The sequence below is a fragment of the Cannabis sativa genome, chromosome 5 (assembly GCF_029168945.1).
Source record: "Cannabis sativa cultivar Pink pepper isolate KNU-18-1 chromosome 5, ASM2916894v1, whole genome shotgun sequence".
Taxonomy (NCBI): Eukaryota; Viridiplantae; Streptophyta; class Magnoliopsida; order Rosales; family Cannabaceae; genus Cannabis; species Cannabis sativa.
The window spans coordinates 30,286,026-30,300,339 of record NC_083605.1 but is presented as its reverse complement, the minus strand read 5'-3'; positions in this window follow the sequence as shown (position 1 = coordinate 30,300,339).

Sequence of the window (14,314 nt, the reverse complement as noted above, 5' to 3'; positions counted from 1 at the left end):
CACATTGAAATAGCACTGTGAGTCGACAGACCCAGTAAGAAAAGCATAAACAATAACATAGCAATAACTCGGATTATGATCAGACGCCCATACCCCCAATCATAACCCTATCCCCGTGACCCGCACGGTACTGAGTCTAGAACGCTCATAAGAGGGTACTTTTGACATAGTAACAGCCTATACTCGGTACACTAGTCATACTCTAGCTGTACCGATGTGATACTGTCAAAAAGTACGGTACTATCAACCATAATATCAGCCTATACTCGGTACGCTAGTCGTACTCTAGGCGTACCGATGTGATACTGTCAGATAATACAAAAGCCAACATACATATCTAATGTAATCTAACAGCTTACTAACATGCACACTAAACATGTAAATACATATTCATACTGATATACTAATCTTACCTTGTTTCTGAATTCAGGTGTGCCGGCCAGCCTGAGTAGAACAACAACTAGGCGAATTATAGGCTCCTAAATCACATCAATCATACCAAAGGTAAGTGACACACTAAATCACTTTCCAGGGACTTAAACTTGAAACTAAAAGTTTCCCTATCGATAAATAACAGGGCAATACCCTAAACATCACAAAAATGGGAAAAACTTGGGTTCCCAAAACTGCCCAAACCGTTAGATCGGTTCCCAACTGGAATTTTGGTTCAGCGGGATTTCTTGGGGACCAACCGAAATTCCGGTTCCTACAGGTCCCCCTGAACCGGAATTCTGGTTCATTGTAGGAAACTTCCAAAAATTCACCATGACCTCAAATAAACTCCAAACACTACAAAAACTTCCAGACCTGCTATTTATACCCCATAGAACAAAATCAAAGCAATAAAACACTTTTATAAACTCAGAATTGAAAAACACCATTAATGAGCCAAGCTTGAGTTCAAAAACTCAAAGCTTGCTCAATCCATACTACAGCCCCTAAAACCATTTCAAATCAACATATTTAAACATATTTTAACTTTAGAAACATAATGCCAACACCAACGGTAACCACAACACCCAATCTTAAGAAAAACATGCTTAACTTCTACTAAAACATACAATAAACACAAAGGAGGGCCAAAGGGAGATATGTTGGAATTATTTTACCAGGATCTTAGATCTACTCACAAGTATGTTGATTTAGCAACCTAAATATGAACTTCTAAAACGATAATAAATTAAACACATAAAAGTATGAGAAACCTTATATTGGGTGCAGCGGAATATATGTCTCCTCCCACTCAGATCTCTAACCTTGATTCCTTTCTGTCACAGAGTATAATCAAGATCTGAGCCCGAATGTCCTTCTTTGAATTCTACACAGCCTTCCTCACTATGATTGAGGTATTACTTGATGTGTGTGGGCACTACTCTATCACTTAGAGGGTTTCGAAAAAACAGAGAAGGTAGAGAGAGAGAGAGAGAGTGGCGGCTTCAAGATGATTTTTGAGTGAAAGAAAATAATGTTAAAGTGTGTGTAAAACCTGAAGCCTTTACCTTCTATTTATAGAAGACCACATAGGGTTATGGTTGAATTACTTGGCATTAAAAAATAAAAAATAAATGGGAAAAGGGAAGCAAAGGTGGCCGGCCAAGCAATGTGGAAACAAGCCTTCCACTTTTCCAACTTTCCTTTTCCATCATTCCTAGTTTCCCATTTTGTAAAAAATTGCCAATTCCCTTATTCAACCACATAAATGTCAAATCTAATTATTTAATAATTATAATTAATCATCAAATAATATATTGTCATTTATTTATTAATAATAAAACTAATCAAGTTTCCCAATTAATAAATATGCCCTTTAAACTCTCTATTTATTGTTTTACCCTTAATAAGTGATAAATTCTCAAATAGACATAGTCTAACTTTGAGAATTATAATTGATTAATTAAAATCAATTAAATGAGTCTTACAAGTAATATTGTCTCAACTAGTGTGGGGACCATAGGTCTATATATCCGAGCTTCTAATAAGCTGATCAAGAATTTACTACTTAAATTCACTAACTTATTAATTCTTCGTTGAATCCATGCATAGAACTTAGAATTGCACTCTCAGTTATATAGAATGCTCTATATGTTCCACCATACAGACACGTCATTAATTATCCATTGTTATAATCCTAATTTGACCAATGATCCTCTATATGGATGATTTACACTGTAAAGGGATTTAATTACCGTAACACCCTACAATGTATTTTATCCTTAAAACACTTAACCCCGTATAAATGATATTTCAGCTAAGTGAAATGAGTACTCCACCATTTATTTTCATTTGGTTAAGCTCGAAGGAAATCATCCTTTACTTTCTATTCGCCAGATAGAAGCTATAGATTCCATATTTATGTTAGCGCTCCCACTCAATTGCACTACCGTGTTCCCAAAATGTACGTATCACCCTGACTCAAAAGTAGGCTTAACTAACAAATCAAAGAACATGAATAGTACTCTTGAGATTGAACCTAATCATATTAGGATTTAGATCATTTGATCTAGGATCATCTAAGTGATATTGAATTGAATAGATATTACGGTAAGTTTAATAAATCTATATCAAAGTTCAATATCGGTCCATTCCAATGCATACTCCATGCATCCAACCCAAGCTTTACTTTAACCAATGTTCTGGAAAGAACATAGCATTTCTCCAAATGCAAGTAAACTCTGTTGTAGATTGTCATATCAGTAAAACCCAGTGTTCTGATAAATCTAGAAATCTTTATTCACATAGTCATGTTTACTTTCCACTGTGTTGACAACACAATAAACATGATCAAGTATGTGAAAAGGGTTTGAATGAATTTATAAATCAAATAGACAAACAATTGATAAGGTGAACCAAAACATACACAAATGAATGAAAAATACTTCTGTTACTTTATTGATATTGAATAATCTGGATTACATTGAAATAGAGTTTTATTTAGGGCATAAAACCCAACAAGATATACCTTGGATTGGATGACTAAAGCTTGCTGGGTTCTAAGGTGCTCGAAAAAAGAGAGAGAAAACTAGGAGAGAGAGTATCTTTTTCTTATTTTTTAACTTGATTTTGATAAAAAGAGATAACTCAAGGTTTATCTACTATAATCAGCATATAACAATCAATTAAAATTAGATTTAATATCCAAAATCAATACACTAAAGACAAAACACAACTTGGCAAAATGACCATTTTGCCCCTTTAACACTAAAAATCATAAAAGGTCACTTAGGGGTATTTTGGGAAATTCTAAAATCTCAACTATTCTCGATTTCCCAATGTCTAATTATACTGCCCTACTATACTAATAAAATAACCAAGATGTGATTCTAATAGCTAAACACTGTGTTCCAATGTTGTCGGGCACTGAATATGCAAAAATATGAAATTTCTATATGTGACATAAAAATGCATTCTGAATTCAAATAAATCATCATAAATTAATAATTCAATACTAATAATCAAATTTCATAATTAAACCCTAATTATCTGCTTATTTCCAAATTAAAGCTAAGTGGTCTTTACAACTATCCCCCCTTAAAAGGATTTCGTCCTCGAAATCTAACCTGAATAACTCTGGATATTGGGCTCTCATGTCTGATTCTAAGTCCCAGGTAGCTTCCTCCACCCTGCTATTTCTCCAGAGTACCTTGACCAGAGCTATGGTCTTATTCCGAAGGACTTTATCCTTTCTGTTAAGGATCTGAACTGGTTGTTCTTCATATGACATGTCTGGTTGCAGCTCAAGATTTTCATTATTAAGTACATGAGGAGGGTCTGAAACGTATTTTCTCAACATAGAGACATGAAATATGTTGTGAACTGTTGAAAGAGTTGGAGGCAAAGCTAATCGATATGCCACCTGGCCAACCTTCTCGAGAATCCCAAAAGGTCCTGTAAATCTAGGGCATAACTTGCCTCTTTTACCGAAACGCTTGATCCCCTTCATTGGAGATACTCGTAAGAACACATGATCCCCTACTTAGAACTCAACATTTCTGTGTTTCGGATCTGCATAACTCTTTTGCCTACTCTAAGAGGCAAGCATTCTAGCTTTAATTTTCTCAATTGCTTCATTGGTCCTCTGCACTGACTCTGGACCTAGGTATTTCTTCTCCCCTGTTTCATTCCATTGAATGGGAGATCTACATTTTCTGCCATATAACAATTCATAGGGAGCCATCCCTATCGTACTTTGATAACTGTTATTGTACGAGAACTCTATCAACGGTAGGTACTTACTCTAGGAGCCCTCGAAATCCATAACATAGGCTCGCAACATATCTTCCAGTATCTGAATTGTCCTTTCGGACTGTCCATCAGTCTGAGGATGGAAAGTTGTACTGAATTTCAGCTTAGTACCCATAGCCCGTTGCAAATTCTGCCAGAATATAGAGGTAAACTTCGGATCTCTATCCGAAACTATTGACTTTGGTACCCCATGCAGTCTTACTATTTCTTTGACGTACAAATTCGCGTACTGATCCACTAAAAAGGTTGTTTTAACTGGTAGAAAATGTGCAGACTTCATGAATCGGTCTACCACAATCCAAATAGAATCAAAAAAACATGTGGTTCTAGGTAACCCAACCACAAAGTCCATCGTGATATCTTCCCACTTCCACTCAGGTAGGGTTAAAGGCTGTAACAACCCTGGCGGTCTCTGATGTTCAGCCTTGATCTGCTGACAGGTTAGGCATCTTCATACGAATTCTACCACATTCTTCTTCATTCCGCTCCACAAGAAGTAATGTTTAAGATCTTGATACATCTTGGTGGTGCCGAGATGTAGGGGATATGGAGTGGTATGAGCCTCTTCAAGAGTTTTATTTCTGAGTTCCGCACTATTAGGAACACAAACCCTAGTTTAAAATAACAGCATCCCATTATCTGACATTGTAAAATCTCTGGCTTGACCCGCTAAAACCTCTTCTCTGATCTTTACTAACTCTGGATCAGTTAACTGAGCGGCTTCAATTCGTTGTAACAGATCAGATTGCAACGTCAAGTTATGAAGTTTGCCTACAACAAACTCGATGACAGATCTGACCATGTCCTCTGCTAACTGAGGTGAAATCTGAAATTTTGTATTCCTTGCATGAGGTGACAGTCTTCTCCAGTAATGTGCATATTGACCTCACCGGCCTGCGTGCTGAGTTGCTAGGAATTGTTTTGGGCTGGCTATATCTGCTGTGTATTTTAATTTTACGTTTAAATGGTTGTCGTATATATTTCTTTAGCAAAACATTTTATAATAGGGATCCCCAGAACACACTTTTTATGTCATTATAATGTCTGTTTTTAGTATTTTATTTTAGTCAAGTTTTTACTATTATCACTTTTTTTATAATTAATTATTCTATTAGTATTAAACTAGTTTATAAAATCACACACGTGTCGTCCCTATAGATTAGTGCGTTACATGTTTTGTTTTTAAAATTATTATAGTTTTTTAATAAATAAATTATATTTATTATCATAATAAACATAATAGATTAATAATAAATATTAATAATACTAATTAAATATTTAATAAACATATATAAAATATAAAAAAAAAATTGTAAATGTGTTTGTATATTTTTTTAATTTCTTATTAAATTTTAGTAAACATATTATTTTAGTAATATATCAAAATGTAAATATTAACTTTTATATTTACATATTTAGTTTTATGCGTTTTTTCTTAGAAAATCAATTGAAAGTAATCAACATGTTAAAATTGTAAATATTTATAAATTGTATAGAATTATATAATTATATTTTTTTACACATTTTTTGTAATAATATACATTTACTTGTATATAAATAAAAATTATCCTTTTTAATATCCGAAAACTTATTTAATCGTTTCTACATTATCAATATTGATTCTTATGTCAAAAAAAATATATTGATTCTTTTCTTAATTTTTTTTTGTAATTTGTTTATTTTTATTTTTTGATTTTGCAATAAAGAAGAGTTCTAATGGATAGTAATCATAATTAATGAGGGAGACAAAATAATAATTATTTTGAATAGTATTGCCACATTAGCTCTCAAAATATCACATCGTTATTTTGTCAAAATATCACATCATTATTTTGTTTGATACATAAACCTTCAGGGATTTTCACGTTCCAAAGTGCCTATCATCTTGCAACATTTCTAGAAGAAGAAGAACTCAGTTCCAGCTCCACATAAGAATTATCTTGGTGGAAACTATTCTGGTCACCTCAAATCCCCCCAAAGGTCAAGATTTTCGCCTGGCGTATCACTCATGATGCTCTTCCAGTAGCCACCTCACTTGTTCGAAGGAAAATTATAACTGATTCCACATGGTCCATCTGCAAACAAGCTTGGGAAACAATAGGACGCGCTCTATTTAGCTGTAAATACGCTAAAGCAGTCTGGAGATCTCTTAACTACAGTTTCGATTGGCATGCATGTACTTCAATGAGAAATGGTGATTACTTGATCCATCTTTCATCGGTTTATAATAAAGCAGAAATTGAGCAACTCTTTTGTACACTTTGGGCGATTTGGACTGAACGAAACAAAGTTGTCCATGGTAAGAAAGCAAGACCAGCCAAAGATCTAGCCGTATATGCTACTATTTTTCTGCAGAATTATAGTGTAGCTCTACAAAAAAACAAAAACTGCTGCTGCTACTTCTGTAATTGTGCACCCAAACTAGACTTCCCAAGTGACATCTGCTCTCATTCCTTGGTCTAAACCACCAGTTGGAGCTTTTAAGCTCAATATTGATGCGACAGTCAAGGCCTCTACATACACTACTTGTGTGGGAGCTGTTCTTTGGGATTCTAATGGACATGTAATGGCTGCTCTTTCAATGCCAATCATTGGAAACTTTAAGTCTCATGAGATAGAAGCTAAATCTCTCTTCCACAGTCTCAGTTGGGCTATCCAACAGCAATTGTTTTTCATTATGCAAATTGAGACAGACGCACTAATGGTGGCCAATGCTTTGAAAGCTCCGTTCAGGTCAAACTCAGAATTCTCATATTTAATTATCGATGTTGTTAGTCTTTTATCTTTTTTCCCTAATGTAAATATTTCACATGTTAAACGTTATGCGAATAACACGGCCCATGGCCTTGCTAAATTTGCATTAGGGATGGATGAGACTTGTACTTGGTTGGAGACTATCCCTCCACCTATATACTCTGTTATTGTAAATGAATCTCTGTTTTTTAATAATAACAAGTTTTTTCCCTCAAAAAAAAAAAGAAAAAGAAAAAGAAATGTTAAAAAAAACTTGTGGTGCCTAATACTCTCTTAAGTATTATTTGTTAGGAATACTGTAAAACTTAATTTAACCCTAATTAATTCATGAGAATTAAACAAAAGGATTAAGGAATAGCGGAAGCGTACTGGAGTCCATTGAATCGCTTGAAGAAGGGTATGACTTTCCAATTTGCATCAAATGTTGGGTTTTATGCCCTAAATAAAACTCATTTCAATATAATCAGATTTACTTATTAATAAAGATCAAAAATAACATTTTATGTTGCATGGTTCACATGATTTATTTCATGATCATATGTATATAATGTATGAATTCTTTTTAAGTCCAGAACATATGAGTTTGTTAAAGATTATAGTGTTGTCAGCATAGTGGAATATAATCTTAAGTATATGTTCAAAAGTTTATTCCCTGATTTGTCAGAACACTAGATTTAGACTGACATGGTATAATCAGCGGTAGGTATTCTTACACCTTGGAAAAGTGTTATGTCGTTTCAAGGATATTGGCAAAGTTTACCAGTATCGGATGTATGGAGTATACATCGGAAGGGACCGATATTCAACTTTGATTAGATATATTAAAACTTACCGTAATATCTATTCAATTCAATATCACCTATTGATCCTAGATCAAATGATCTTAATCCTGATATGGTTAGGTTCAATCTCAAGAGTGTTATCCGTGTTCTTTGATTTGTTAGTTAAGCCTACTTTTGGGTTAGGGTGATACGTACATTTTGGGAACACGGTAGTGCAATTGAATGGGAGCACTAACATAGATATGGAATCTATAGCTTCTATCTGGCGAATAGAAAGTAAAAGATGATTTCCTTCAAGCTTAACCAAACGAAAATAAATGGTGGAGATATCATTTCACTTAGCTGAAATATCATTTATACAGGGTTAAGTGTTTTAAGGATAAAATACATTGTAGGGTGTTACGGTAATTTAATCCCTTTACAGTGTAAATCATCTATATAGAGGATCATTGATCACATTAGGGTTATAACAGTTGATAACTAATGACGTCTCTATATCATGGAACATATAGAGCGTTCTATATGACTGAGAGTGCAATTCCAAGTTCTAAGTGTGGATTCAATGAGGAATTAATAAGTTAGGGAATTTACTTGGTAAATTCAGTTCGACTTATTGGAAGCTCGGTTATATAGACCCATGGTCCCCATACTAGTTGAGACCATACTGCTTGTAAGACTCAGTTAATTGATTTTAATTAATCAATTATAATTCTAAAAGTTAGACTGTGTCTACTTTATGAATTTTCACTAACCAAGGGCGAAATTGTAAAGAAAAGAGATTCTAGGTTTATTTATTAATTAAGAGACTTTATATGTCTAAATTAATAAATATATTAAATGGCAATATTATTTAATAATTATTTCCAAGTTATTAAATAATTAGAATTGGCATTTAAAAGGTTAAATTAGAAAATTGGCATTTTTGAGAAAATGGGAATGGAAAATAACAAAATGGGAAAGTTGCAAAGTGAGGCCCAATACCCTTTGTATGGCCGGCCACATGCATGAGGATTTACCATTTGTAGTTTCAATTATTTTAATGCCAGACAATTCTAACCTAAACTTAGAGGGTTTTCTATAAATAGAAAGTGTTGGCTTAAGGAAATTGACACCTCTTTGATCACACTAGTTTCCTTCAGAAAAGGCCACACACCACCTTCTCTCTCTCTCTTTTCTTCTCTGTAATTTTGAATCCCTTGAGTGATGAGTAGTGCCCACACACATCAAGTGGTATCTCAATCATAGTATGTAAGACTATGGAAATTTTGCATCAAAGAAGGAGAAAAGAAGATCCAGATTCAGATCTTGATTATGCTCTGCTACAGAAAGGAATCAAGGGCTAGAGATCTGAATGGAAGGAGTCATATTATTCCGCTGGACCCACTGTAAGGTTTTCTAACTTTATATGTGTTTATTTTCTTTGTTTTAGAATTCATATTAGGGTGTTAATCAAACATACTTGTTAGTAAATCTAGATCCTGTTAAAATAATTTCCAACATCAAAGCCTTTCTCTGAAACTTTTTCTCTTGGTGATGGGGATACAAGAGTGAAAAGATACGATGCAAATGGGGGACCATTACCTGTTATATTACCAACAGACAAAACTGTTGTTAATATTTATTGACTATTTCTATTTGGCCCCTCATCAAAATAGAAATTGTCCTTATGGTATCAACATATTAAAATCATGATAATCATGCCCTTAAGTCCTAAACTTTATTCCAAAATAGACCACATAAATTTGACTTATTTATTTGATGACCCAACACACATTTTTATACATACAATTGTGACCCCAATAAATTTCTAACAATCTCCCACCGGGTCACATATGTATACATATAAATGTGTTAACTTTATTGAGCTCATAATTTTATCATCATAATCATAGGCATGTGCAATCTCGTCCATTAACTATATCAACATAGGATCAAAGCGATTTTCGTTGTATCAATCACAACTAAACCCATCAATGGTCACAAACATCAACATAGCTAAATGACATAGATCAATCATGATAATGTGGTATGAAAATTACATTCATGGTGATTTATTCATGCCAATTTTCAATTGGTCCTAATTTACTTTATGGAGATCAAAACTTTATCTTAAGTGTACAAAGTGAAATATACTGAATAACATAATTTTCGATCAGAAAAATATCCAAATACACATGTTTCATGAAATAAATTAAACACACTAAGGATAAAAAAGACAAACTTCCACTGAATCTAGATATCCTCATAATCTAAAACACCCATACGAGCAGTGTGCTCATGAAAGACCTTGGGTGGCAAACCCTTAGTAAGGGGGTCTGCAATCATGGAGTTTGTACCTAAGTGTTTTATACAAATCTGTCGACTTTGTACCCTTTCTTTTACAACGAGGAACTTGATGTCAATGTGTTTTGACTTCGTCGAGCTCCTATTATTGTTGGAATACAATACAACTGACTTATTGTCACAATACAACTTAAGTGGTCTTTCAATTCCATCCACAATGCGCATGCGCATCCCAGTGACAAATTTCCTTAGCCATATACCATGGTTGGATGCCTCATAACATGCAACAAACTCTGTTGCCATGGTGGATGAAGGTATGAGTGTTTGCTTTGCACTCCTCCATGATATAGCTCCACGACCTAATAGATATATGTAGCCCGAAGCGAATCTCCTACTATCTTGGCATCCCGCAAAGTTAGAGTTAGAATATCCAATAATCTCAAAGTGATCTGACCTCCTATATGTGAGCATGAACTCTCTTGTTCTCTTCAAATATCTCATAACCTTTTTGGCTGCTTTCTAGTGATCAATTCCTGGATTGCTTAAGTATCTGCCTAACACTCCAACAATGTACGCTATATTCGGACGCGTACAAACTTGAGCATACATTAGACTCCTAACAGTCGAAGCGTAGAGAATCTTTTGCATTTCTTGAATTTCAAGGCTTCCTTTAGGGCATTGTTTAAGACAAAATTTGTCTCCTTTAACGATAGGGGTATCACCTGGTCTACAATCTTGCATGCGAAACTATTTGAGTACTTTATCAATGTAGCCCATTTGTGATAGTCTAAGAATACCCCGAGAACGGCCTCGATGTATTTGAATTCCTAACACAAAAGAGGCGTCACCAAGATCTTTCATCTCAAAATGCTTAGATAAAAATCTCTTAGTTTCGTGCAATAAGCCTATATCATTAGTGGCAAGCAATATGTCATCGACATATAGAACCAGAAATATGCACTTACTGTTAGGTTTTATGCCCTAAATAAAACTCCATTTCAATGAAATCTATTTTATTCAACATCAATAAAGAAACAGAAGTATTTTTCATTCATTTGTGTATGTTTTGGTTCACTTTATCAATTGCTTGTCTATTTGATTTATAAATTCATCTTAAACCCTTTTCACATACTTGATCATGTTTATTGTGCTGTCATCACATTGGAAAGTAAACATGACTATGTGAATAAAGTTTCCTAGATTTATCAGACACAGGGTTTTACTGATATGATAATCTACAACAAGAGTTTACTTGTATTTGGAGAAATACTATGTTCTTTCCAAAACATTGGTTAAAGTAAAGCTCAGGTTGGATCCATGGAGTATGCATCGGAAGGGACCGATATTGAACTTTGACCTAGATTTAATTAAACTTATCGTAGAATCTATTCAAGTCAATATCGCCAAGTTGATCCTAGATCAAATGATCTTAATCCTGTTATGTTTAGGCTCAATCTTGAAAGGCTATTCGTGTTCTTTGATTTGTTAGTTAAGCCTACTTTTAGGTCAGGGTGATACATACATTTTGGGAACACGGTAGTGCAATTGAGTGGGAGCGCTAGCATAAACATGGAATCTATAGCTTCTATCTGGCGAATAGTAACGAAAGGATGATCTCCTTCGAGCTTGACCAAACGAAAATAAATGGTGGAGATCTCATTTCACATAAGCTGAAATATCATTTATACGGGGTCAAGTGTTTTAAGGATAAAATACATGGTAGGGTATTACGGTAATCTAATCCCTTTACTATGTAGATCATTCATATAGAGGATCATTGATCACATTAGGATTATAACAATGGATAACTAATGATGTGTCTATATGGTGGAACATACAGAGCATTCTATATACTGAGAGTGCAATTCTAAGTTCTATGCGTGGATTCAACGAAGAATTAATAAGTTAGTGAATTTTAGTGCTAAATTCTTGATCTACTTATTGGAAGCTCGGTTATATAGCCCCATGGTCCCCCCACTAGTTGAGATAATATTGTTTGTAAGACTCATGTAATTGGTTTTGATTAATCCATTATAATTCACAAATTAGACAATGTCTATTTGTGAAATTTTCACTAAATAAGGGCGAATTTGTAAAGAAAGAGTTAATAGGGGCATATTTGTTAATTATGATACTTTGTATGGTTCAATTAATAAATATGATAAATGACAATATTATTTAATAATTATTTATAGTTATTAAATAGTTAGAATTGGCATTTAAATGGTTGAATTAGGAACTTGGCATTTTTGAGAAAATCAGATACAAAAGGTTTTAAAATTGCAAAATTGCAAAAAGCAAGGCCCAGTCCACTAAGCCATGGCCGGCCACCTTTGTAGGCTTTTTAAGTTGATATTTTCATTATTTTAATGCCATATAATTCAAATCTAACCCTAGTGGAATGCTATAAATAGATAGTGAAGGCTTCAGGAAAATTACACACACTACTGATTCAGAAAACCTGAGCCTCTCTCTCTACCTTGGCCGCCACCCTTTCTCTCTCTCCTTCCTTGATAATTTCGACCTACCTTAGTGATTAGAGTAGTGCCCACACACATCAAGCAATACCTCAATCATAGTGAGGAAGATCGTGAAGAAAGATCATCAGCAAAGGAGATTCAGCATCAAGGATTCAGAGAAAGAAGATCCAGGTTCAGATCTTGATAATACTCGCTACGTAAAGGATTCAAGGGTTAGAGATCTGAACGGAAGGAGTCATTTAATTCCGCTGCACCCAATGTAAGGTTTCTTAAACTTTATATGTGTTTAATTTATCGTTTTAGAAAGTTCTTATTTAGGATGTTAATAAACATACTTGTGAGTAGATCTAAGATCCTGGTAAAATAATTCCAACACTTACTCCCACTAAACTTATGATACACACAATCATCAACAACATTCATCTCAAAACCAAATAAAAGAACCACTTGATGAAATTTGTGGTACCATTGACGGGAAGCTTGCTTGAGTCCATAGATGGATTTTTTTAATTTGTAAACCATTTTCTTTGGGTCACCACACACAAAATTTTCTGGTTGCTCCATATAAATTGTCTCATCAATGTCGTCATTGAGAAACGTTGTTTTAACATCCATCTGATATAACTCAAGATCAAAATGAGCAACAAGTGCCATTATTATCCTAAAAGAGTCTTTCGATGAAACCGGAGAGAAAGTCTCTTTATAATCAATGTCTTCTTTCTAAGTATAGCCTTTTGCTACAAGACGTGCTTTAAACCGCACCACATTACCATTTTCATCCCTCTTGGTTTTAAATATCCTTTGAATATCCATTTACAACCAATTGGTTTTACATCTTCTGGTAATGGGACAACTTCCCAAACTTTATTGTCTTGCATAGACTTATTTTCTTCATTCATGGCATCATTCCACTTTTGAGAATTATAACTTTTCATGGCATGATGAAAGTTGATTGGATCATCATCCATCATTCCAAGGCCATCCTCATGTTCTTGAAGATACACTATGTATTCATCCTGATTAATAGCATTTCTTCTTTCTCTAGTGGATCATCTCAAAGGCACTTGTTCTTGAGGTTGTTGAGTTTGTACCTCTAGGGTTTGATTGACTATGTTTGGTTGCTCTTGATCTAAAACTTGATCAATATTGGGATTGGAATCCTGGACATTGTCAAAAGCAACTATTGTAATAGGAATCAACTCATCTTCAAGAGAAGTGGTTGATTCTAAATCCTCCTCAAAAATAAAGTCTTTAACCGTATTACTCCCCCCAAACTCAATATCCTCAAAAGACTTTGCAGTTCCCGTTTCAAATATATTCTTTACTTTGGGATCATAAAACTTAAAATCCCTAGATCGTTCAGAATATCCAATAAAGTAGCTGCTCAGAGTTTTGGGTTCCAGCTTCTTTTCATTTGGCCTATAAGGCCTAGCCTCAGCTGGACATCCCCAAACATGAAAGTTCTTAAGACTAGGCTTTCGCCCCGTCCAAAGCTCATAAGGTGTTTTTGCAGCTGCTTTAGTTGGTACCCTATTCAAAATGTAGGCTGCTGTCTTAAGTGCCTCTCCCAAGAGTGATTCTGGTAAGGTTGCATGACTGATCATACTCCTTACCATATCTTTAAGAGTACGGTTTCGTCTTTCAGCAGCACCATTTATGCTAGGAGATCCTGACATAGTGTACTGTGGGACAATTCCACACTCCTCTAGATATTTGGCAAAAGTTCATGGACGTTGTTCACCTGATCCATCATATCTGCCATAGTACTCACCA